Genomic DNA, 26,308 nt, shown 5'->3' on the forward strand with positions numbered 1-26,308 from the left:
CCCCAACCTTTTCCTCATAAGGATTCACCTTGTTTTCTTTTAAATCATATACTTGGTACCAGTTTTATATATTAATTAATAATAACTGACACTCTTCTACCATTTTTAAAAACAACCTTCACCCCAGTTGGTGTGGCTCAGTGGTTGAGCATTGACCCATGCACCAAGAGGTCACTGGTTCGATTCCCGGGTGAGGGCACATGCCCAGGTTGCAGGCTTGATCCCTAGTAGGGGGCGTGCAGGAGGCAGCTGATTGATGTTGATGTTTCTCTCTCATCAGTGTTTCTCTCTACCCCTCTCCCTTCCTCTCTCTCTAAAATCAATAAACATATTTTAAAACACCTTCATATTTTTTACTTCTTTTAATTTTTCCGTACTGCCTTCTAGAACTGTCCATGTGCAAAAGCGTTTTTATGTGGCTGTAATCAGAGTGCATCAGTCAGTCTAACCAGGAAAGCAGGAACTCCCAAGTAGTTACCACGAAAGGAACTTAATACAGGGCCTTGGTTACACAGGCATAAAGGAGCTGAGAAACCAAACATGGGAAGGTGAGCTGACCCAGACTTAGTGGCAGGAAGCCACTGCCACCTTTAGGCTGGATGGAGGGCCAGAGGGAAGGCGGGGGGGTGTTCCCAGAGCCCAGGGTCAGGTCACCGGTGGGCCTATCTAGAGTAGTTGCAGCTGCTTCTAAGATGCCCACTCAAGACAGAAAGGGGGAGAGGAGAGAAATGCCCTGGCTTCTCCCTCCTCCTGCCCTCCCCTCTCCCATGGGTTCCTGCTGTTGTCCAAACCCGGCCAGGTGTCCCCTGACATGGGCCTGGAAAGTCAGGGGTCAGCCCTGGAATACGGAGCAGGGCCCAGAAATGGACGGGGGGACAAGCAGGACCTGGACTAATTTGATATGAGCCTGCTGTTCTAATTTGATATTATCGTAAACATGTCCCCATTTCCACAGGGTCTTCATAATTGTACATATCATTGCCAGTGGATGTGCCGTAGTTAACCATTTCCCACCTGTTGAGCGAGTCCTTAAAGTGATGTAAACAGCAGTGCTCACAGTGTGGGCCCGGCCAGCAGCAGCAGCATCACGGGGGACCTGTGAGGAATGCGGAGTCCAGGCCCCACTCGGACCTCCTGAATCAGAAACCCTGGGTGGAGCCTGGCAGTCTGCACTCTAACAGCCCTCCAGGGGGTGACGATGAGCGTTAAAGTGTGAGGACCCCTGTTGCAGGTGGTGCTGCACCTTGTTGAAGGTGGGGACAGGATGCTGAGGGTGCTGGTGGGAGGGGTCTTTAGCCAGAGCCCTGTGGTGTAGCGGAAAAGGCACAAGACTGCAGCGCGGAACACCTCTCGGGTCAGGCCTCACCCTGCCTTTACCCTGCCTGGGCAGTTCTTTCCTTTGTTAAACAGCTAAAAATAATATCAAACCATGGTAGTGGTGTGAGGATGAAAGGAAATAAAAGGCGTGATGTTTTCTGTGTGTCGGCCTTCTCCTGGGGCGTTGGGGAAGGAAGTGTGGCAATAACAGTAGCTTCTGGGTCAGGCAGAACTGGCCCGGGTGCCAGTACCTGAGATACGTGGTCTAAACGTCCATGGAGAGTGCTCAGCAGGTTGACGAGTGAGCCTTGAGTCCGTAGGAGTCTTGGACTGAGAGTTGCTATCCGTAGTCCAGCTTCTTCCCCACTCTGTGTTCGTTAGTGTTCTAACCTGACCCTGTGATTGCTGCTATCCTGTTACTCTTTCTTGTCCGGCCTCTTGGTAGCGTGGAAAGAGCCTTGGTGTCAGGACCCCTGGCTTCCTGTGCAGGCTGTGTACCCCGGGGCTTATCACTGAACCTTTCTGAGCCGCTCTTTCCTTACCTGTGAACCTCTACCTTCTTGCCTCTCTTGCTGACCATGGTGCAGATCAGGGGGATTGATGAACGTGAAATCTGTCTTGAATGCCTTAGTGAGTGAGCCCCATGAACATACAGCCTTTAGGGTCCACACCTCCGCCAGCGATCCTTGTCAGCCTAGCCACCTCTGTAAGCCTCTCATTCTGCTCCCAACGTGCATCGTCATCCTGACAGTGACCTGTAGGAGGGCACCAGGCCAGGGGGCTTCCACGCATCTCTCCTTAATCCACCCAGCAGCCCTATCTAGCAGGGAGTCTTACAAGAAGTAACCAGGGCTCAGAAAGCTTAAGAGGAAGGATGTGAGCAAACCGGTCCTGCAGGGACAGACGGAGGCACCCTGTGCCTCAGAGCCATCCACAGAGGCGCTGCTGCTAAGAAGGGAAAGAGGAACCGGGTAAAGGCTGCCGCTGCTGACTTTGGCAATATATTGGGTTCACAAGTCTTGTGGGTGGAATAGAGGAGCCATTCGGAGCTGGTTGGGAGGCTGGTTACCTGAGAAACAAGGGCTCCAGTCATTCCCGTCTTCCTGCCTCTGGCAGCACCTGAGAGAAACCTCTGAGACCAGCGGGAGGACCAGCCGCCGGCCACTGCAGACTTCCCTGCCTCCCCATTTGATGGCTGAGGACACGGAGGCTCAGAGAAGTCAGTGGTTGACCTGAGCTTACATAGGCAAGGGATTGGAGCCCAGATCATATTGTTTTTGGTCTAGGGCAGTGGTCGGCAAACCGCGGCTCGCGAGCCACATGCGGCTCTTTGGCCCCTTGAGTGTTCTAACGCCACTTCTTCAAAATAGACTCGCCCAGGTCGAAAACCGACTTCTGCGCATGGGCCACGAAGTTTCAGTTGCACTGCACGTGCGCGCCCGCACGTGGTATTTTGTGGAAGAGCCACACCCAAGGGGCCAAAGAGCCGCATGTGGCTCGCGAGCCGCCGTTTGCCGACCACTGGCCTAGGGCCCCTGGCATGTCACCAAGGTGCTTCCCAGACCCAGGCATGGCCAGCACTTTGCAGTTTTCCAAACCCTTTCCACCCATCCAGGAGGGGATGCTGCAGGGGGTGGGGGGAGGGGGGACATAGGTCTGCATGCGATGGCCTGCAGTGTGCCGAGTCCAGCAAAGTCAGAAGGCCTCCTCCTGCAGCCAGCATGTGTTACTCTGCTGTTTGGGTTGCAACTAGAAGTGACATCAGGATAGGAGGGCACCAGTTACCGCCCTGCATTTGGGGGTCAGTGGGCATCGTCATCCTACCTGGCGGCTCCTACAGGGCAGGGCTGAAGCCGTTTACCTGGCCGCCGTCTAAGGTAGACTCAGCACAAAACCTTATTGTTCAAGCTCTCCTCAAAATTGCTACCCTAAGGAGAAGGCTGTGGCAGGGCGGGGCGGGGCGTGATAACACGGCACTCCGGGCCTGCCGGGGCAGCTCCCAGTGACTTTAATAACTGTGCTGGAGGCAGGACCTGCGCTTTTTACTCAATAAATACACGTCACTTCTAATGCAGCCAGGGATGATCGGAGACTCTCATTACCTGAGATCTGCGTTAGAGGCGTTCAGGGATACCCAGGGCCCTGCACTAACCCAGGTGAGGTGTGGCCACGTCCACTTCACAGGTGTGTTAAAGAGCCTTCGGGTTTGTTCTTTGTGTAAACCCCGGCAGGTTGCAGCTGCATTGACGTACCCGAACTTTCAGAGTCAAAGTGACTCTCTTTTTTCTCTCCTGTCCTGGACTTCAATGCACTTGAGTTTTAACCCAGATCCCCACTATCCAGCCTCACACACCATAGGACTGCGTGAGGAGTGTTTAAAAAGACTCTATGTGTCTCTTCTATTCTTAATACTCACAGAATACTTTACTTCTGACACTTCTGGTCACCAAGTGTGTGTGTTTGGGATTTTCCCACACCAATCAATTCTCAGATTCCCTGGGCACCAGCTGGTTGTCCTACAGCTCAACTCGTCTGATACTGTCTACCTGGAGATAGTGTCAGATCTCACAGGTTAAGGGCTCAGTCCCACCAGACCGCCCTCACTCCACTTTAGATAACATTCACAAGTCCAGGATGTCACCTGTGCTTTGGACCCTCCCACCACCTCTTCCTAGGATTCAATTAAGTTGCTATATCGGCTCACAGAACTTGGGAAAGCATTTTACTGGTTTATTATAAAAAGACTAGAGGCCCGATGCACGAAGATTCATGCAAGAATGGGCCGTCCTTCCCCTGGCTGCCAGCAGCGCCTTCGCTCTGGCTGGAGCCGCCTTTCCGCCTTCCCACGCTGCCCAGAGGCCCAGAGCGGCTGGGGTGGTGCTGAACACCTGCATCCCACCCCCAGCTGCTTGGCGCCTGTGTATGCAAATTAACCCACCATCTTTGTTGGGTTAATTTGCATACTCCTGATTGGCTGGTGGGCGTCGCGAAGGTACGGTCAATTAGCATGTTACTCTTTTATTGGGTAGATGTATAGTAGGGAGTCTCCAGATAGCCAGATAGAAGAGGTGCATAGGGCAAGGTATGTGGGAAGGTGCTTAGAACATCTATGCTCTCTGGACACAGCTCTCCCCACGGCTCCAGGTGTTCATTGACCCGGAAGCTCTTTGAACCCTGTCCTTTTGTTTTTATTTTTATTTTTTTATGGAGGCTTCATTACTCAGGCACAATGGATTAAATCCTCGCCCACTGGTGATTGGTTCAATGTCCAGCTCCTCTCCCCTTCTTGAAGGTGGGAGGCTGGAAGTTCCAACCTTCTAATCAATGGTTGGTTTCCCTGGCAACCAATCCCCCTCTCTTTAAGGATTTAACAAAACTCTCATTAACATACACGCGGGTGTGGTTGAAAGGGGCTTGTTAGGAATAACAAAGATACCTGGTTCACCTTTATTGCTTTGGAGATGTCTCAGGAAGTGGGAACAAAACTAAATATGATAACAAATAAATGTCCCTATGATTCTTATGTAGGATTATAAGGATGTTAGGAGCTAAGTACCAGGGACTGTGGACAGAGACCGAATATGCATTTCTTATTATGAATCACAATATTACAAGGGACCTCGTGGGGTGGGAATAAGTTCAGAGACATCATTAAGTCACACCACTTCTCTGAGCCCCAGTTTCTCCAGCAGTAAAGTGGGGGTGGTGAGAGCTGTCTGTTAGGGTTGTTGTAAGATTGAGTTAATGCATGTGCAAAGCTTAGCTCAGTCTTTGTCACCTTGCTAAGAGCCTGTCAATGCTTGGTTCTTTCTTCCCTTCCCTCGGTGTTAACCAGATCAAAAGATGGCTGGTTGCTCACCTAACCTGCTGTACTGTGTTTGACAAAGGAACTTCACACAGTATGACAACCTCAGAAAGGTTAAAAAATGCCAGTGAGCCTTTTAATGCAGATCTTTTTCATGTTTCAGCGTTGGAGCCTTTAGCCAACATATCTCGGCGGACCCAAGGCCTCTGAGTGTGAGGACTTGAGCTAATTTGGCTTTAGAGCAGCCAGCCAGCAAAGGAGAGGACGGCCGTGGAGTGTGTCTTGAGCCTGTCCTTGACATGGGTGTGGTTGGCTTCGAGGCCAGCTTCGAGAGTTCAGTCACACAGAGCCCCATGCTGGGGAGAGCCCTGTGTTTGGTTTGATGTCTGTGGTCAGCATCTTGAAATTTTTTAGTTCTCTTTGAGCTGGTGTTTTGTAAATGAAGCCTGATGGGACAATGGCGCATGCGCAGGTGTAGAAGAGATAGATTGTTCCTTTCTGCTCTGACAGTCCTGCTGCCACTTTCCATTTGAACCAGAACTTGTTTCGGATGCACCAAGAAGGCGGTGTCATTCTAAGAAGCTTCACTGACCAAGGAACCCTATCATACGCTTTCTTACTAATGTGACTTCCCCGTATCAGCAAACCACTGACGCTGAAAATGACGCCATGCATGGAAAGGAAAGCTAGCACAACCAGAGCCTTTTCCTTCCAGCCCTCTGTTACTCATCAGTGGGCGGAAGGTTGAGAGTGTTAATAGATTGTGCATGGATCAAGAGGTAAAGTGAAAACAGTTGAGTTAGATTTATATTGTGTTGCCATTCTGGTAAGTCACACACATGATGTATATGTGTGTCACGCTACGAAATGCCAATGTGTGATTTGTGGGGGAAGCGGGGGGAGAAAGTGTGATTTTGGTGATTTCACATTCTAGATAAATGCTCTTATGTTTGCATTTAAAACTGGCATTGCACCATATAAACAGGAATGGTAACATTTATGCTGACCTAAATTTTTTACTTTTCTTAGAACTGAATTAAATAGTAAATAAAAACAGCATAAAGTCAAGCGACTGTGGAAGAAAGGGGAAAAGTCTGACATTTTAATACCATTACTGGTACCTTTTCCCTCCCCTTTGCGAAAGGGCTCCGCATTTTCCTTTTGCACCCGGCCCCCACATTATGTAGCCAGCTCCGGCGGCCCCCCTGGGGCTGGAGGTCTTAGGCTGGCCTTGCGGGCCCTTTGCTGGATGCCTGTCCTTCTCACACTCTCTTCTGGGTTGCAGAACCAAGAAATAACATATGGACAAGTGAGCACTGATATTTGTTCTGAAGATTCCAGGCAGTTCCAGGGGAGGGTAGGTCTGTTGATAGATCACAGTTGTGGAATTTCAGAGGCGACAAACCTATCCTTGTTGGAAGTGTTTTGGGGCTGACAATGCATTCACTCTTGTAGATTAAGAAAAAATTTTAAAAATTTTAAATCTTCACCCCAGAAGTGAGGATATTTTTTTCATTGATTTTTAGAGAGAGTTGAAGGGAGGGGATGTGGGGGGGGGGGGGAAGAGAGAGAGAGAGAGAGAGAGAGAGAGAGAGAGAGAGAGAGAATGTCAATGAGAGAGAGATACATTGATTGGTTGCCTCTCACTCCCACCCCAACCATCCTCAGGGGATTGAACCTACAACTGATGTATGTGCCCTTGACTGGGAATCGATCCCGAGACCCTTTGGTCCTCGGGCCGATACTCTAACCACTGAATCAAACCAGCCAGGGCCACTCTTGTGGGTTTTTGAGCAGCCCAGTGTAGAGGTGTGAGCCAGCAGTGGACTGAGAGAGACCCCGATTTGAATCCCAGCTCTGACTTGGTCTCCTTGGTCAAGTCATTTCTTTCTTGGACCAGTTTCCTTAAATAGTGATTCCCAGTCTCTCGGTTATAATATAGCTGTTAAGAGTGTGAGCTAATTGGATGCTGATCTTGGGTCAAATCTCTTCTCTCCCTCTGAATTAGTTCTTAGACTTTGGGTTTTGTTAGTGATGGATCCTTGGTTTCCCTATCTGTAAAATGGGGATAATGGTGACCACTCCAGAGGGTGTGAAATGAGCACAGGGGAAGAGGGGTTAACATTGTGTCTGGTACGTGGTATTGAATAAGTGGTCGGAACAGTCATGATGGTGAAGGAGAAAGAAACCACCGTCGAGATGCTAGGATTGTGGTAGCATTACACTGGGACCCCGGCCTTCGAGGTCTGACTTTAGAGATTCTACGAATATGAATGCCAGGGAACCTTAGCCTCAGACTTCTAAGTAGCTCTTGGGACTGTATTTTAGACGTTGCTGGGAGGAGAGAAAACCTGCAGTGCTTGGCATGTCAAGATCGGGGTCCTTGTACCCTCACCTCTGTCACCCTCAGTCATGGGACCTTGGGCAGCCCCTTCCCCACCAGCCTCACTTGCTTTATCTGTAACGTGGAGTGATGAGGGCTCACCTGCCTTCCAGGATGAGTCCCTGCTGACGTGACATTTGTAGAAATCATCCATGAACTTAAATTCAAGGGAGACGTCTGGTAAATCTTAGGATTTATTTCAATCTTGCTTACTATTGTCATGAGAGACTAAGAAGCAATAACTTTGCTTGGGCCTCAGTTCTTCATCTGTGAGGTTCGAGGATGGGACTTGGATTTAGCATACATTGCCCCCTGAGCAGGTTAAAAAAGAAGGAGAGAAGGAGGGAGAGGGAAAGCGAGAAAGAAAACCAGCAGAATTTGGAGTCGTCCCCCAAGGGGAACCACAATGGCAGGTTTCAGGGACTCAGGAAGGGGTGCAGCCCAGCCTTGTGGTTGCGAAACGTCAGATGTTGGGAAGAGAAAGGCCGAGCTTAGTGCAGCAGGGGTTTCTCACCAGCCCTGCCTCCTGAGCCCCGGTAGCTTGTTACTCCCTGGCTAATAGCTTGGCAGCACAGAGGCAAACCACAGAGTACATTTGAGGCCCAGATCTGCTCATTTTGAGGGTGGGGCTGCGTTTTTCTCCTGCCACAGTGAGCTAATTAAAGAAAACAAGCTTGGGAGTTGGAGAGAACTGGCCACAGAGCACTTGGGAAGGATTGCTCTGGTTGAGGAGGCCTCCACAGCCCCCGGAAGGCAGGTGGAAGTGGGCGGCCGGGGTCCCACGCATCCCCAGGTTTGCTCCAAGGACCTACTGCTCCTTAGCCGGGAGACCGGGGAGGGACATTGAGAGGGCCTAAGTGGGGGTGGGATGGTGATCTTGGTTTGTGAATCCTTCCAGCATAGAAGAAGTTCAAGCTACCCATGAATAGGACAAACTGCCCTAACTGGTTTGACTCAGTGGATAGAGCGTTAGCCTTCGGACTGAAGGGTCCCAGGTTTGATTCCGGTCAAGGGCATGTACCTTGGTTGTGGGCACATACCCAGCTAGGGGGCGTGCAGGAGGCTGCTGATCTATGTTTCTCTCTCATTGATGTTTCTAACTCTCTATCCCTCTCCCTTCCTCTCTGTAAAAAATCAATAAAATATATATATTTTTAAAAAAGAATAGGACAAGCTGTGTTTTGTAAAATGAGTCACAAATTTGGACTTTTGCCCCAAATTGTGGACAGAGCCTATGTCCCGGGAGGCAGCTCTGTGTGTCACGATATCTCTTCGGCAGTTTTGATTCTCACAACAGCCTTAGGGAAAGTGGGTGCAACTTCTGTATTCCCTAAGAGTAAACTGACACTCAAAAGAGTGGCTGTTCAGGGCCAGAAAGTGGGCAGAGGACTTCTATATCCAGGTGGAGTCTGCTAATTACAGGAGGGGACAGCAAGCGTCAACTCTCACTGCCTTGTAGCCATCACTGGCCTCCAGGGTCAGACCAACTCTGACAGCCACATACGGTTTTATGGAGAAAGGTGGATTGCTGAAACACTGATTGTGCAAATTGAATTATGTTTTAAGTGTACCAGGAAAACCATTTAAAGGAATCCTGTTGTGAGTCATTTTGAAAAATGAAGAATTACGCTATGTCCCCAACAATTTCCTATTTTGGTAAATTCCAGGTGGCAAGATTGCTTAAGAGGGGGGTGTTCCACTGTTTTGCTAGCTTAGGACTGTTACTGCATAAGGATGGTTCACTTCTTGGGGCTCAGAGGGGCCTGCGCGTGCTGGGGAGCTAGCACACATGTACAGAGAAGGTGGGACCCCGGAGGCACCAGACCAGTGGTGATTGGCAAGTGAGGTGTGCTACGAGGAATTTTTGTTAGTGGTGATGATGATGATGATGATGATGATGATGATGATGATGAAGCTATTGCTGATTGACTCATGATGTGCTCGGGACCTTACATAGATTATCTTATTCAATTACAACGAACAATTAATAGTGCTGAAGTTTGTGAATGACTTACCAATTAATTCAAAGGCATATTCCTCTATATAATGCAAGATTTTTCAGCCGAGATATGCAGTATGTGCTACAACATGGATGAGCCTTAAAAACATGCTGAGCAAAAGGAGCCAAACTCAAAGGGCCACATAACGTATGATTCCATGGCCTATCTGGGATAGGCAAATCCAGAAAGACGGAGAGCAGATGGGTGTTGCAAGGGGGTCGAGATGGGAGGAATGGGGAGTGTCTGCTTAATTAATGGGTACAAGTTTTCCTTCAGGGGTGATAAGAAATGTTCTGGAACTAAACAAACATGATGGTTGCACAATATTGTGCGTGAACTAAATGCTATTTAATTGTACACATTAAAGTGGCTAAAATGACAAATTGTTATGTGTACTTTATCACTGTGTGTGTGTATATATATACACATATTCATTCATTCATTCATTTATTTATTTATTTATTTATTTATTTATTTATTTAAGTGTATTCCTTTCCTGGTGTCCCTCTCCCCAATTTGGCTTCTGACATGCTTGTGCTTGTGTTGAGTGGGAGAGGAAGGGGACAGTTCTGTGTGCACTGAAGCTAACGTAAGCTCAGTGCTGTTCTCTTCAGGCTCCACCTTCCTGGGGAACCAGAGACCCAGAGAGGGCCAGTGACTTGCCCAAGGGCCCAGAGCCAGGTACCAAAGTTTGGACTTAGATTCTAGCTTTCTCACTTTCCATTAGAAAACTCACGAGTGGGAAATTGTTTCTGTTTTGTTTGTTTGTTTGTTTGTTTTTAGTTCTTTTGTATCTCTGGGTCAATTCTGGGCTGCAGAGACTCAGCTCTGTTGCACCTGGGGTTGTGTGCCTGCCTTGGGTATGTGGGGAACTGTTCCATGCTGGTGGACCAGCCCTTAGATTAACTCAACTGTCAGAGGCCCTGGGGCTGCTCAGTAGAAATAGCCCAAACCCCAGGCTGTGTCCAGTGCACAGTTCCAGTCGTGCAGCTCGGTGTTGGCATTTAGCAAAAGGGACCGATTCTGTGTAAACACATGCATTTTGTTTAATGGGAGGCTCACCATGTGACACTGCTTCTCCTTTTCTTTTCTCTTTGACTGTGAACATCTGACACTACAGGAAATAAGAGCCTTTCCAGTACCTAATTTGCACTCACTCTACTTTCAAACCTGCCTGCCCACCCGCACAGGGTAAATGAAACTGTAGTGTTTAGTAATATTTATGTAGGGGAGGCAGTGAGCTGTTTAAGTGCTTGGATGTCAGAAAAGGTTTCAGTTTTAGCAAGCCCCCTGGTTCCCTCCCTCCCCTCCCTCGTTCTGAGGTAATATGCCTGCCTCCTCTCTCAAGTCAAACTCTAGCCTGCTGTCATGGTTGGTGATAACATAGTGATAGTGATGGTGATGGCAATGATGACATCTAGAGAGGTTGAGGTGTCATTGAATTGTATGTATATTTACTCCTTAGGAACAGACAAATCAAGTTCCAGAGTCTTGGAAGGTAATTATTATATTCTTAGTAAGATCCATGGACAAGGCATTGTTAGCCAAGTGGCCCAAAGTCTCTAGGCTGCACTTCCTCATCTTGGAATGTGAATAGCATCCCGGCCTCTCCTATGTCGTGGAGTCGATGTGAGCGCCTGAGTGAGAGGATGGGCATTCAAGTACTTCGTTAGTTGTCTGGGCTCTTACTCGGGTGATTTGTGAAACCAAAGGGGGCAGGGACTGAAAGGAATAATGAACTAATGCAAACTGGTTTGTGCTGGGAGTTGTGGAGCTGAATTCGCCTTTATTTTATTTTTGTATTTGTTGTTAATCCTCACCCGAGGATATTTTTCCATTGATCTTTTAGAAAGATTGGAAGAGAGAGGGAAAGACCGAGAGAATCATAGATGTGAGAGAAATGCATCGATTGGTTGCCTCCTGCACGTGCCCTGACTAGGGCCCAGGCTAGGGAGGAGCCTGCAACCAAGGCACGTGCCCTTGACTAGAATCGAACCTGGGACCCTTTGGTCCGTAGGCCGATGCTCTGTGCACTGAGCCAAACCAGCTAGGGCTGAATTCCCCTTTATTTTCAGGGGTGTTGTAAATCATGGGGAACAGGATTCAGAATGCATGGATATTTATTTCTGCCATCAAGTCAGTGGGTTATGAAGCATCTGCTCTGTCTAAGGCAGGGGGAGTGAAACCCAGTCCCTGCCCTCCAGGGGTTCACAGTGTAATTGTGGAGTTTTTTTTTGTGTTTTTTTTTACCAGTGGCCTAGAAGTAGAGCACATTCAGAGTGAGTCAGCTGACCCCATGAGTCCTCTAGGCCTGCAGGCCCACTGTGCTATTGAAATCAGAGTCCTGGGGGAGATGCTGCAAGAGTGTGTGTGTGTGTGTGTGTGTGTGTGTGTGTGTGTGTGTGTGTGTGTATGTGTGTAGAATGAGAAAAAAGCTGGGAGAATGAGGTGAGTCCAATTTACCCACTGTTTTTTCCTTTTTAAAACTTGTTATGCTCATCCACACAGAGCAATTGTGCACTTGCTCAGAAATGTGTGAAAACCACTGAAAATGTGTGAAATGTGGCCTTTTTGAAAATATGCCTTACACCCACATTCTGTTGAATGGGAATTGATGTGTGAGTGTTCAGATCTTGCCTCACCTGCAGGAATGCTGTGTCTTCCCAGGGAGCTAGCACAGGGCCAGCCCGGCGGAAGTGTGTGGTGGACGGACGTGGCCATGTGTGGGAGCAAGGCCCCAGGGGGTTCTGTGAACAGGTGACATCCTGAACTTCTTGGTAATCCTGGTGGCCTGGGGCAGGCGGTGGCCTGGGATGGGCTGGGAAGAACCTGACATTCCGCATTTCTCTGGGCAGGTACACTGGCCCCTTCGCTTGGTATTTAAAGCCCCGAGAGCCAGCCACTTTGTGGGCTTACCTTCCTTGTGGGCTCCGCTCCTGCCAGACGAGGCTCGTCATAGCTCCTCCCCAACCTGTGTGTCCACACCCACTGCCTCACCTTGGCTCACCCTTGCGTTTCCTGGGACACTTTTCTGGGTTCCTGGGACACTTTCCTGCCTTTAAACCCACAGTGAGTCTCACCTCCTTGGTTGCATTTTCCTGGCCTGTCCCAGCTCACTGCGGCCGCCTCCCCTTTCTCCGAATGGCCACCCGAATCACTTCCTGGGTCTGGCACAGAGTGTAGTAAGTTGGCCCTTCTCCATGGTGGGTAACTTGTCTGTGTGTCGTTCATCCACCCAAATGTGATCGCCAACTTCCCCTGCCCGAGAGTGTGTCTCAGGCTTGCTTTGTGACTCCTCCCACCTCTCAGCCCCTAATGAAAGCAGTAGCCAGGCTCTTCCAAGACCGAGACACTTCTCCCTGTTCCATGTGGTTTCAGACACGTCACCCAGCTCCCCCGGGACTCACGTTCTGTCACACCAAGCATGGGCTCTGAGACCACCCTGCCCATGGCGAAGGCTACCATGATACTCGGGAGAGTGAGGGACGGGAGGGAGTTTTGGAAAGCTGCACAGCACGATGCACGCATGAGTTGGTAATGGTCTCGTGGCGAGGCTACCGGCGACTGTGACCCGACATTCCTGCTGGGTCCGGCCAGGGGCCTCGGGGTGGTGGCGAGCTGGTGTATGCAGGTGTCATCCAGGACCCCTGAGTCCTACTCGGCCTCCCTGGGCCTCAGTTTCCTCAGCTCGCTTTCCCTTTCCAGCTCTGACACTGTGGTCATGAGGTGTGTGTGGGAGGGGGCGGTAGGCACGGGCCCCCTGCTGCTGTGTGGCTGCAACTCAGCTGAAACAATTCGGAAGGTTTCCTCCGGCCGTCGGTGCTTCTGGGTGGGCCACGGCAGCTTCCACGCGGCCTGGAGTGGCCACCCGGGGGCTCTTTCTTTGCGCCTCACTTATTGCTAGATGGTCATCCACACTCCCTTTGACCGTTTGCTCTATTGAAGGTGGCAGTTATTTTGCCCTTTCCAGAGGTGTTGACATTTAAGGGTGATGGTACAGAAGGGAAGGGGGGGCGGGGAACCTAGAGGAAAGAAAGGGGCCAGTGGCTGAGAAAGTGTATCTAACAGGCCCCTACTTTCGAAAGTGCCTGCCCCCACTGGCTTGGTGGTGGTGGTGGTGGTGGTGTTCAAAGGCAGGAAGATAGATAAGATCAGATTTCAGGATTTCTACCTTCCTCCCCCAATGGAGATGACGTAGATGATGGAAAGCTTTTCCAGGGCAGGCGGGGCAGGGCCTGGGTGTGTTTTTCCCCAACGTTTGAAACCCCCGTGTCTAGCACAATGTCTGTCTAATGACTGAACGAATGACTTCCCAGTTCTCATCCCTGAAGCGTGCCGCTGTGCACATGCAGTCATGTGGTCACAGATGTGGTGGGTTAAGAAATACTCACCATGTGTCTGCTTATAGAAGAAGATGGGGCTTCGCGGGGAGAGGATTGCCCTTGGACGCGGCCCCCTGTGTCCCCGCCTTCTGCATTTTGTGGTCACCTTTCAATATTCCTGAATTCTGGAACATGTATGACTGGAGCAGAGGGAAGACCCTCTTTCCCTCAGTTCCCCGCAGCGACTGGACTGTATTCGGCACACTCTAAGTGGTGAAAATTCAGAGTTATTGTGGGCAGTGCCCTTTGTCCTGTAGATTTCCCACTTGTCTCCTCTGTTCTGGTCAGTGATTTAGGCAGATAACCTTGCCAAATGGCGAAGTTTATAGCATCGATCGCTGTATTCTGTGCTATCCTGCTATCTCGTTTCCCTGATGGTTATTGTCACACAAAGTACTTCCTCTGTGGGCATCACTTCATGGAAACCTTTGGGCCTAGGTAAATTCATCAACTACATTGCACGTATGAAACGATTTCTGTCAAGAGCTGGGGTCCCACTGGAAGCCTCCTTTGAGAAGGCCCCCCCCCCATGTCCCCAGGGAACCGTTCGTCAGCCTCCTGAGGTCCAGTTCTCCCCACCTTTAGTACTGCTACCTGCTTCGCATTTGAGAGCTGTTCAGGGAGGACAGACAGCATGGCGTCCCACATACAAGCTTCTTTAAGAGTTTGATCTTGCACGGTATCCCAGTGGCTACTTTTCTGATCTGCTTCCTGCTTTCTCCCAGGGGTCTGAGTGTGAAGCTGCCCACAGTTCCTTCTCACTGACCTGGGCCCGGCCCCCTTTGATCCTATGGCTGGGACCCCAAAGAGCGAGCCCTGGTCTGGAGTTTTTATCTCAGCCCTGCTACTTGGGCAAGCTACTTGATTTCGCTAGTCCTCAGTTTGCTCCCCCAAAACAGAAAGGCTGGCTGGGGTGCTCTCCGAAGTCCCTGACCCCCTGTGTCCATCCTCTGCTGTCTACGGGGACGGAGGCCTGGCCTCGCTCCTGCACTGGGAACCCAGGCTGGCGGGGCAGGTTGGTGGAGGTCATGGGGCACCTCCATGGCCACAGCAGGGACTCTGAACCCTGACCTGTAGGCAGCCAGTCCAGGCCCCTGGGAAGCTGCCGGGGTGCAGGGGCAGCAGGGCACCTATGGAAAGCTAGTGGTATTGTTCAGGCCTGTGGAATGCAGAGGCCTGGCGGGGCCTGGGCGGGGCTGCTGGAGAGGCTTGCGGCTGTAACTGTGGGCAGCGTTTCAGGCTTTGAAGAATGCTACTGTATATACCAGTGATAAATATTAGTCACCCTGGCAGCCGGAGGAGTTGCCGGTGCTGCATTTTTGACACCTCCCGAAAAGGGAAAGCCTTCCTCCCTGACAGGGCACAGGAGGGAAGCAGGAGTGGGCCTCCTGGGCCCAGGTGCCCCGAAATGCTCCTGGCCTGGTGCCCTGGTGCCCTGGCTGGAGAGCCCACGGGATTTTCAACCACCAGTGACCCACCTCTGCCTGTGAAGACCCCCTGTTGACATCTCTGCCAGACACCTCTCTGGGCCTCCATCAAGTAGGTCCCAAATCTAAGCCTTGATCCGCCCTCCTCCTCCTCACCCTTTTCTCCATCGGTTCAGCCTCTTCCAGTATTCACTTTCTCAGTGAAAGGACCACCCCGGGTGCCTGAGCCAAACCTCAGGGAGTCAGCCTTGTCACCTCCTCTCCCCCCTTTCCCATCACCCAGTTCCGTGGTCGGCAAACTGCGTCTCGCAAGCCACATGCGGCTCTTTGGCCCCTTGAGTGTGGCTCTTCCACAAAATACCACGGCCTGGGCGAGTCTATTTTGAAGAAGTGGCGTTAGAAGAAGTTTTAGTTTAAAAAAATTTGGCTCTCCAAAGAAATTTCAGTCGTTGTACTGTTGATATTTGGCTCTGTTGACTAAGGAGTTTGCCGACCACTGACCCAGTTGACCACCTGCAGAGTATCTACATCCATCTGCTCCGCCATCCTCTCGTGGCTTCCTCATCTGCATCAGGGTCTCTCTGGCGTAGCCTTCCTCCCAACTGGTCTCTTTGCCTGCACCCACCTCTCCACCAAGCCCATTCTCCATTGGCAGTGCAGGGTGATCTCTCAAAAAGCTCCACCTATCTTCTGGCACATCTGCTGAAAACCATGTAGGGGCTTCCTGCTGCCTTGAGGGTAAGGGAATCTCCGAGGCCGTGGGATCTGGCCCTCGCCTGCCCCTTCAACCTCCTCTCCCGACTGGGCCTGCATCTCCACTCTGGCGTTCTTACATCGCCTTCCTCAGGGCCTTTGCACATGCTGTTCCTACTGCCTGGGATGCCCTTGCCATCGTTTTGAGCTGGCTAATGTGATCTCAGCTTAACCCCCATCTCCTAAGAGAGCCCTCCCTGATTCCTCCCTCCATTCTAATTATACCCAACACACTCTCTCATAGCACCCCATTCTTTTCCTCACCCCAACTTGTAGTTATAAACCTGTGTGGATATTTGTTTGTTGTCCGTGTTCCCCTCACCATCTCTTGTTCTTCACTCTGCCCAGGGCCCAGGACTGAGGCGCTCAGGAAGCGTTTGCAGGTGTGGATCACGTGTGTAGGGCACGCGTGCTTGTGCTGCCATCGCCTGGCACCCTAGTCCCTCAGGCTCTGCCCATGGCTCTCTAGTCCCCACCGAGTGGCCACTGAGCACCTGGCTTCACTCCTTTGGCATCAGAACTTATCAGCCCCACATCTTAGTCTTTTGCAAGGTGACACTTCATCTGATTACCTAATTCACACTAAGGTGTTAATGGTGTTAATGACAGAGTGTTTATTACCCCAGGGGATGCAAAATGATGGTATTAAAACATATCGTTCCTCCTGGGGTTTGAAACTTCAGGAACTTTCCAGTGAGCCCAAATAGAGTCTAGTCTCCTTAGCCAGGTTTACAAGGCCCTGTCTGCGCAATCTGGCTTTCGTCTACTTTTGCCGCTTCATGCCCCCAGGCCTTCGTCATCTCCTCTCCCACCCAGGACCCAGCACAGTACCTGGCATGGGCCGGCCGTCAGTAAACGTTTTACTACGTGAACTGAGAAGTACATTTTAATGACTCATGCTTTAACCAAAGCTTTTGGTGTAGTCAGTCGTTGGACCTTGGATGCCAGAGGAATGACAAAGGGTGGGAATTTCAGGCCCAGTGACCCTGGTAGTATCCGAAGCCAGGAGAGAGGCTGCTTTATCTGGGTAGATGGGGGTAGCCTTTCAGAGCCTCTAAATCCAGATCTCCCCCACCTTCCACACCAGGCAAATCACTTACTTGTCCTTCTGCCCAGGATGAGATTGATCAACTCCTTGCTTTCCAAGGTGCCAGAGGAGGGGAGAGTCTTAGCACCCCTCCCCCCCTCATCGGATGCATTTTGTGGTCATGTGCAGGTTGAGGCCCATGAACAGCAAAAGGGCTAGAAATATGCACTGAGAAGAGAGACGCCTCCTCGGCCCCCGTGGCCCCTGAGCCTGCCAAGGTCATGTCGGTTTGTGCAACCCAATCACTGCCTGTCTGGCTGTAGTTATTGCATGACAAGGCCTCCTTCCCTCCACCCCCACCCCCACCCCACCACTGTCTCTCTCCCCCCCACCGCCCCCCTCTCTTGTGGATGTGGCCTGGGAAAGCAGGAAGAAAGGAGCCATTCGGTTTTGTTCTAAGAAAACCCTCTCTTTTGATTTGTGTTGGTGTTGGGTGCAGAGTGGGGGCAACTGCTGTTTAAAGTGAGTGGGTGGTTTGGGCTTAGTTTAGGTTTTGGCAGGGATGATGATCTGGGGTGTGAGACTGTGACACTGACATCTGGTTTGGAAGGTCACCCCCTCCCTCCCCTGGTTACTGAGCCTCCTGGGCACTTACTTCCCCTGTAGCCTCCCCTCCCACCCCGAGTGCCCAGGGTAATCTTACTAAAGGACAGTTTTGCCCTGGCTCGCTCGTCCTCGGGTCTGTGCAGTGTCTCCCATCTCCTCCAGCTCAGCCTCACCCCCGGTGGCTCCGGCAAGGCGCTCTGCAGCCGGGGAGGTTGCGTATTTACTGCGGACAGGCAGGGGTTCCCTGGACACTCGCGTTGTCTGTGGAGTGAATGACTTCAAGTACAACTACCATCCTCGAGGGGTCTGTGAAAGTCGGAATTCAAAATGTCACTCTGCCTGGAGAGGTGGAGTCCCCGTCCTGAAGGCTCTGAGTTCCGCGTGCCTGTGTTTGCTGCCTCAGGCCATTTCTTGACTCCTGCTTTGCCTCCTGCCCAGCCTAGAATGTCCCAGCCTATTCAGCCAGCTTCCTCCAAAATACTTCCTCTTGATCTCCTCCCGGAAGCAGCCTTTGGACACCCCTCTCCCCGCCAAGTCCTCCTCCTGTGCCCCCACAGCTGCTGAACACACACGTCCTTTTCAGTCCCAGGCAGTGAGGGCAGGGGTCAGAGGTGAGGCGGGCAGGGTGCTGGCCCAGGTCACTCGGTGCATGCCACTCACCTGGACCACAGGGCGGGCTTGCCTTGTGTGAGCTCTGTTCTCTGGGCTGCACTGGCTCGCCACTGAGCTCTTGGCCTTCTGGTTTATGACTTAATATACTGAAACAGGCAGTTGTGCTTCATTTTTACTTATAAAGAAGGAAAAGTTTGTAAAGAAGGCAATGTAGATATTTCACTGAGCTGGAGGTTAAGGTAAAATTATGAAGATCAAAGAAGATATTACTTATTATGAATGTTACAGAAATCAAGACTTGTTGGAAATAGATTTATTTTCCATGGGTTGGTCTTTCTCTCCCAATTGGGTTCTCATTGAAGGTAGAAGGACCAGTTCTTACTCACGTTCATGACAAGGCCTCCTTCCCTCCACCGCCACCCCACAGTCGTCTGAGCCTAGCACAGTGCCTGACAGAGAGGGGTCACTTACCAGTAATAAATACTTGTTGAACGAATGCATGGGAAGAATGTGCATTTGGGTTTTTTTAGTGCTGGGTGATTAGAAAATTCCAGTGGCTTGTTAATTTGTAGGACACCCTTTCCAGTGCAAAGTCTTTGCGTGTGGGAATGCTTTTTTTGTGCAGAATGGTTACCTAGACTGGAAAAGGCTTTGTGGTAGCCGTTTTGAAAGATGGAGTCATTTTGCTGGTCTGTAAAGTGGGCCGGGGGTGGGAGTGGACGACGTGGCTTTGAGAGCCTTTTGCTCGCACATGCTGCGTGGAGTTCTCAAGTCCTTCTCTTTGGCGATTGGACACGGGCCGTGTCCCGGAGGGTTCGCGCACAGAGCTGGACTCCTCCCTGGCCTCTCTGACTGCTTTCCAGTGGATGGAATGCCTAGTTTCTCAGTAGCAGAGAGAAATGTCCATGTGGGGTTAGGAAAGCAAGCCAAGAGCCATTGAATAATTAAAACACGCACGCACACAAAGGAAGAAAAGGCGAGGGGGAGAGACGCTCTTAATGGGCAGGGGATGAGTAAAACCCAATGGGCTGAGAAAGCCCAGCGCTGAACTTCACATGACCCCGCGTGCTGCCTGCTCACACTGCCTCTCGGTGATGTCAGCGGCCGCGGCCTCACAGGAAGCAGGGCTGCCATCAGCCCGGTGGAGCGTGCACAGCCTGCCCCCTCCGGGGCCCAGTTCCCACCCACCCGTGTCTCTGGATAGCAAGGAGCCATCACTCCCAGGCTACGCAGAGTGGGAAACCAACACAAGGCTTCTCAAAAAACAAAACCCCAACCCATGAGGGATGCCCATGAGAGGGCCAAAAAGAATTTCAGCTTTCCAGAGCTTCTCTGCCTGAAACCAGATTTCCTTACGGGGTGGTTTTACCCCGAGCTTTCTGAACTCTTCTGAGTCATCAGTTAGTGGGTGATTGCATAGACTCACTCCTTGCTTGGGCATAGATCTCTAAGACCCGGGGGTAGGAATGAATAACATGCTGTCTCTGCCCTTGGACTTCTATACCCATTTGGGGAGATAAGACTCATAAACATGCGGAGATCTACTGGGCTCCCATCAATGTCTATGCAAGGATCCGTGGGCCATCACCAGAGTCACCACCTCTGCGGGTCAGGGAAGGCCAGGAAATGCCCAGCGAGGTTTCCCACGACCCAGCCCACAGCAGGGGGCATCAGAAGATTGGGATTTAGGGGATGAAGGGTTTGACAAAGCAGAAGTGTGTGTATAGAAACAGAAATGGGAGTGCGATGACAGAATGCTGACAGCACCTTGGGCTGAGCTGTTCTCCTGGGGTGACAGTTCACTCAGCTGTGAGGCTTGAGGAGATAGCTAGAGGGAAAAGGACCATGGTTGTCATTACTGGTTCAGCCCTTCTGCCTAGCTCATTGAGCCTAGACTGGGTGGGCTGTCTCTGCCTTTGAACAGCTGCGGTTCAGAGGGGAGGCACACTATTACATAATAGTTCCTCTATATGGTCAACTTGTTCTTGAAATAAACCTTTTATCCTATATGATAAAAGCTTAATATGCTAAGTGTCCAGTCATCTGGTGGTCCGTTCAACCAATCAAAGTGTAATATACTAATGATATGTTAAGGCTGTTCAACCACTCGCTATGACGTGCACTGACCACCAGGGGGCAGACGCTCCGACCGGTAGGTTAGCTTGCTGCTGGGGTCCGGCCCCGGCCCATGGAGACTGAGAGAGACAGGCCGGACACGCCCTGGAGCCCTCCTGTGGCCCCTCCCCCTGCCGGCCCTACCCACCCCCGATGGGCCCCCTGGGGCGGACCAGCAGGACCCCACTGTGCACAAATTTGTGTACCGGGCCTCTAGTTTTTTTAATAATTAGAGGTTTACAGATAAATTAACGAAGATAACAGAGTTCCTGTGTACCCCTTACCCAGATTTTCCTGGTGTTACCATCTCACATTACACGGTATATTTGTCAAAATTAAGAAACCAACACCAGGCCCTGGCCAGTGTGGTTCAGTTGGTGGGAGCGTTGTCCTGTATGCCAAAAGGTTGGGGGTTCAATTCCGGTCAGGGCACATATCTAGGTTTTGGGTTTGATTCCCCGGTTGGGCATGTACAGGAGGCAACCAATAGATGTTTTTCTCTCATATCAATGCTTCTCTTCCCTTCTTTCTAAAATCAATAAACACATCCTCAGTGAGGATTAAAAAAAAAAAATAGAAACCAACATCAGTACATTACTGTTAATACAACTCCAGACTTGAATTAATGAACCTTTTAAAAAGTTTTTATTGCCTTATAATTCATATACCATAAAATTCACTCTTTTAAGGTATACAAGTCATTGGGTTTTAGAGAGTTCTGCAACCCTCACTGCTATCTAATTTTAGAACATATTCACCACCCCAAAAAAGAAACCTCATATTCATTGGCAGCCACTCCCCAGCCTCCAGCCCTGGAAACCTAATCTATTTACTGTCTCTATGGATTTGCTTCTTTTGGACATTTCCCATAGATGGAGTCATATAATATGTGGTCTTTTGTGACTGTTTTTTTTTTTTTTAATACTCACCTGAGGATGTTTTTTCCATTGACTTTTTTAGAGGGAGTGGAAGGGAGAGGAGAGACAGAGAGAAACATCAGTGTAAGAGAGACACATTGATTGGTTGCCTCCCATATGTGCCCCAACCAGGGCTGGGGATCGAGTCTGCAACCAAGGTACATGTCCTTAACTGGAATTGAACCATGACCCTTCATTTCAAGGGCCGATGCTCTAACCATTGAACCAAACTGGCTAGGGCATGGTGACTGGTATCTTTCCCTTAACATAATGCTTTCAAAGTTCATGGTGTAGCATGTATCAGTAGTTCATTTTTATGGCCCGATAATACTCCATTGCATTCATCAGTTTATGGACAATTGAGTTGTTTCCACTTTTTGGCTGTTATGAATAATGCCTCTAAGAACGTTTGTGTACACGTTTTCCTGTGGTCACGTTTTCCTTTCTCTTGAGGAGATATCTAAGTGTAGAATTACTGGGTCACTTGATAACTTATATTTAACTTTTGGAGAAACTGCCAAATCCTATTACAAACTGGATGTACCAATATTACAATCTCGCCAGCAACACATGAGGATTCCAATTTCTCCAACACTTGTTATTATCTGTCTCTCATATTAGATATCCTACTGGGTGTGAAGTAGTATCCCATTGTGGTTTTCATTTGCATTTTCCTAATGGCTAATGATATTGAGCATCTGTTCAGATCCTTTGCTCATTTAAAATATTTTATTACATTATATTTTTATCTTAGAGGGAAATATTGATTGTTGCCCCACTTATTCATACACTCATTGGTTGCTTCTTGTATGTGCCTGACCAGAGATCGAACCCGCAATGTTGATGTATTGGGATGACACTTAACCAACTGAGCTACCTGGCCAGAATTCCTTTGCCCATATTTTAATTGGGTTGTCTTTCTACTGTTAGTTGTAAAAGTCCCTTATGTATTCTGGGTATTCGGTCCCTTATCAGATAAGTGGTTGACACATATTTTCTCTCATTTGGTGGATTTGTCTTCTCAGTTTTATGATGGTGTCCTTTGAAGCACAAAAGTTTTGAATTTTGAAGGTCAGTTTGTTTTTTACTTCTTGATTTTGTTGTCATATCTAAGAAACCATTGTCTAACTCAGTGGTCAGCAAACCGCGGCGCGCGAGCCACATGCGGCTCTTTGGCCCCTTGAGTGTTCTAACGCCACTTCTTCAAAATAGACTCACCCAGGCCGAAAACTGACTTCTGCGCATGGGCCACGAAGTTTCAATCGCACTATACGTGCGCGCCCGCACGTGGTATTTTGTGGAAGAGCCACATTCAAGGGGCCAAAGAGCCGCATGTGGCTCGCGAGCTGCGGTTTGCCGACCACTGGTCTAACTCAAGGTCACAAAGATTTACTCCCAATGTGAGGTAGGGGTCCAGTGTAATACTTTTGCATATGGATATCCAGTTGCCCAAGCTCTGTTTGAAAAGCCCCACTGAATGATCTTGGCACCCTTGTTGAAAAATCAGCGACCATAAAAGTAAGGTTTTATTATTGGACTTTCAGTTCTATTCCATTGATCGTGCCAGTCTTGAGTATTAAAGTTTTTAGTATTAATCAATTTTTAAAATGTATTTTTAAAAATAATTTACCTTGTTTCAAAAAAGAACTTGAGGTAGCTCTCGAATGCAGTGAATGGAAAAGGATAGAGGTAGGGAAAGTGGGGGAAGAGGAGACAATGATAGGAAACGAAGATGGGATCAGAGGTTATGTTAGTGCACCGTATTGCATAGCATGACGTTTTGTGAGATTGTTAGATGCGGCCTGCAAATTTGGCTCTGAGCTGCCAAAGCTAAAATGAAAATGTGACCTCTGACAAGAGCTTAACGTATGTCCATTAAACTAAAACAACAACAACAACAACAAACTGCAGCATGAGAGGGCTTCTCCTGTGGATCCCGGAACCAAAGTTTCCTGAGCACATCATGTTACACTTGTGTTGGTTCTGTCCCTTCAGACTAGCGATTCTCAACCTTCTTCATCTCAATGCACACGTAAACTAATTTACTAAAATTCTCTGCACACCAAAAAATATATTTTTTACCAATCTGACAAAAAAAAAGGTATAATTTTGATTCATTCACATCAGACAGCTATTGCTATATTGACTGTTGCCATTTTTTTATTTGCTAATCTAAGGGAAAAGAGGTCAGTGCCCTTGACTCAGCCCCGGTTGAAAGTCGCTGCTTTAGACTGATGGCCCTTTGAAGGCAGGAACTGTGTCTATTTCCCTCACATCTCCCTCCCCCTCTCCCCCCAGTGCCTACGACAGAACGTGGAGGTGCTTAAAAAAAATCTTGATTGAATTCCTTCTGAAATTCAGAATGTTTATTACCTCCTCCAGCGACGTTTCTATGACCAGGTTGGGATTGGTGGGGACTGATTTGGAGGTAGAGAAGTGGCATGGTGGCCCTTCTGGCTGCGTTTTAGAAGTGAGTTCTCTCCTTTGGTTCCTTGAGAGCAGGCTGAGCAGGGGCCAGCATTGGGCTGAGTGTGTGTGTGTGTGTGTGTGTGTGTGTGTGTGTGTGCGCGCGCGCGCGCCTTTGCTCTGAGGGATGGCAGTGACTTAGAAGGGAGGAGACATTGCTTCACAGGGGCCTCAAAGCCCACCCACCTTCCCCGTCCTAGGTGCTGAGGGCCTTTCTGTTCGCTCTCTCTGAGTGAAGCATTCCAGCTTCCCTGCCGAATGGAAAAACCCAGCATGTGTGAGGGAGGTCCTGGCCCAAAGTGGACAGCCTCTCATGGAACTGGGGCCACTGCCACCTCTGGTTGTGCTTGGCACAGGGATGGCCACTCTGCAAGGAGGCCCACCCAGCCAGGCTCCCTCACAGGGGAAGGAACAAGCTGCCTTTAACTGGCTGCATATGTCGTGTTGGGTGGCCCTCTCCATCCCTCCCCAATAAAGGGCTTTTCTAGTTATCTGTGGCATCCTTAAAAAAAAAAGATTTGAACACCACCCTCTAGAGAGGTTATCATTATTTCACAATTTACAAATGGGGAAATGGAGTCGCAGAATGCATAAACTCTAAGTCACATGGCTAGTGACAGGCACAGATGTGGCTCAAGTCCAGGGAATCCTGACTTTGACTTCATCCTCTCCGTCCTTTTCTACCTGCGATGACCCCGCGGCCCCCCTGCCCTCCATCTCCCCACCCCCGTCTTTAACTGAAGGGCTGCGAGAGACCATCATTCGTTCTGCCTCAGCCACCTTTGGACAGGTACGTACATTTGCCTCCACGGGGAAGGCTGTCAACAAGCAACCCTCCAAGATCACCTTCGGCACCGTCAGCGCTGTGCCAGCAGCAGCCTTGTAAGGCTGTAATAACACGGACGTCTGATCATTGCCTATAGCTGACAAAGAACACTTCACACCTGCCATCTCATTTGAGCCCGGCCACAGCCCTGGGAAGAAGGTGGTGTGGGTGCTGTTAACCCCACTGTGCCCTTAGGGACGCTGAATTGCCAAGGGTCACCAGGTGGTCATGGTCAGGGTCAGAGGTAGGCTTCGAAGCCAGGTCTCTGCCCCAGCCCTTGAGCCAATGTGTGTCAAGTCGCACCACGTAGAATTCCTGGAAGTCTGGCTGCTGTGAGTGGCTCTGGGAGCACCTCCGCCCTTCATCACCTGTGTGATGAGACAATAGGAAAGTCTTATTTTCTCCCACGGAAGCGGTCTCACCCACACCTGCGGATTTCTTTGTATCTCTCCAGTTCTCAGAACAGAGCGGGTAGAATAGAATCAATTCTCCCATTAGAGACTCTGGGGGGAGCACACAGAATGTGGTCTCCCCCCGGAGTCTATAATGGGAGGGTGAAGCTCAGCGACCACCACAAAACAAGTCTTTTTGGCTCCACCTCTCAGATCATTCCTGCTCTTTCCATCCACTTGGGTGTCCAAATCTGTGTGACCAGAACTGTGCTAGCTGCCAGAGAATCCAACAAGAAAAAGCCGTAATTCTCTTTGGGGCACTTTTGCCAGAGCCTTGACCATGCCTCTGATCTCAGGTAAGAGACGTATGTCCTCTGAGCCACAGTTTTCTTATCAGTAAAGGGATGTGATGATGTCTGGTTGGCTTCCCTCCTGGAGTGATGGTGCAGCTGAAGTAAGACTTCATGGCTTGAACTCAGTTCTCCATGCATCCAGCACGTCTTATTGGCAACTTCCACTCTGCCAGGCTCTGCATTCAATGACGAACAAAGACAGTGCCTGCCTTGAAATAAGTCCCTACAATCTGGGGGACCCAGCAATCACACATGTCACATTGCAGACCGTGGAGACCATGAGTGAACAGGACAGGGAGGGAGCCTGGGGGTTGTAGGCAGAGAGAGACCTGATTTCCATGTGGGGAAGGAGTGGTGGTCAGGGAAGGCCTTCCGGCGGAAGTGACATTGGAGCTGAGGTTCAAAGGGTGAGTAGGCGTCACCAGGAGAGGAGGTGGGTGACGCGCAGCCCGGGCAGAGGGAACAGCAAGTGCAGGAGCCCTGAGGGGGGAGGAACATTGAACAATAGAGAGAGGTCCGCCTGGGAGACTGGACGTGGCTCTCTAGCAGGTCCCATTCAGAGTAATTCAGCGGGCTTCTTGGGGCAGGTCCCGAGTGCGTCACCAGGTGCCGGGCCGCTCCCAGTAAGTCAGGGCCCGATGGTTGATTGGAGGGCCTGGAAGGCGTGCCCTGCTGTGCGCATCTCCCCATCCTGAAGGCCTGGCCCAGAGTGGGTGGGAAGGACCACCAGACATGTGGCCCTAGGATGCAGATTCGTACTTAGGAATCTTCCCTGCAGACGACCCTGTGGCCTCAGGTAAGGGACCAGACCTTTGAATCTCAGATGGGTCCTGGCCCAGTGGGGATAACCATCGTACCATCTTCTGGGGGGTGGGGGGGAATGGCATTGCTGTCATCATGGCTGTGATGTTCAAAGCAAGTGCCTGG

The 26,308-nt window shown here is 50.1% G+C and overlaps 1 protein-coding gene across 2 annotated transcripts in view; it reads left to right on the forward strand.

Annotated features, from left to right (window-relative positions):
* Nucleotides 1-26,308, forward strand: part of SMAD3 (SMAD family member 3) — a 252,296-nt gene that overhangs the window by 158,900 nt on the left and 67,088 nt on the right. The window lies entirely within an intron of this gene.

The sequence above is a fragment of the Cnephaeus nilssonii genome (assembly GCF_951640355.1).
Source record: "Cnephaeus nilssonii genome assembly, chromosome: 4".
NCBI classification, from domain to species: Eukaryota; Metazoa; Chordata; class Mammalia; order Chiroptera; family Vespertilionidae; genus Cnephaeus; species Cnephaeus nilssonii.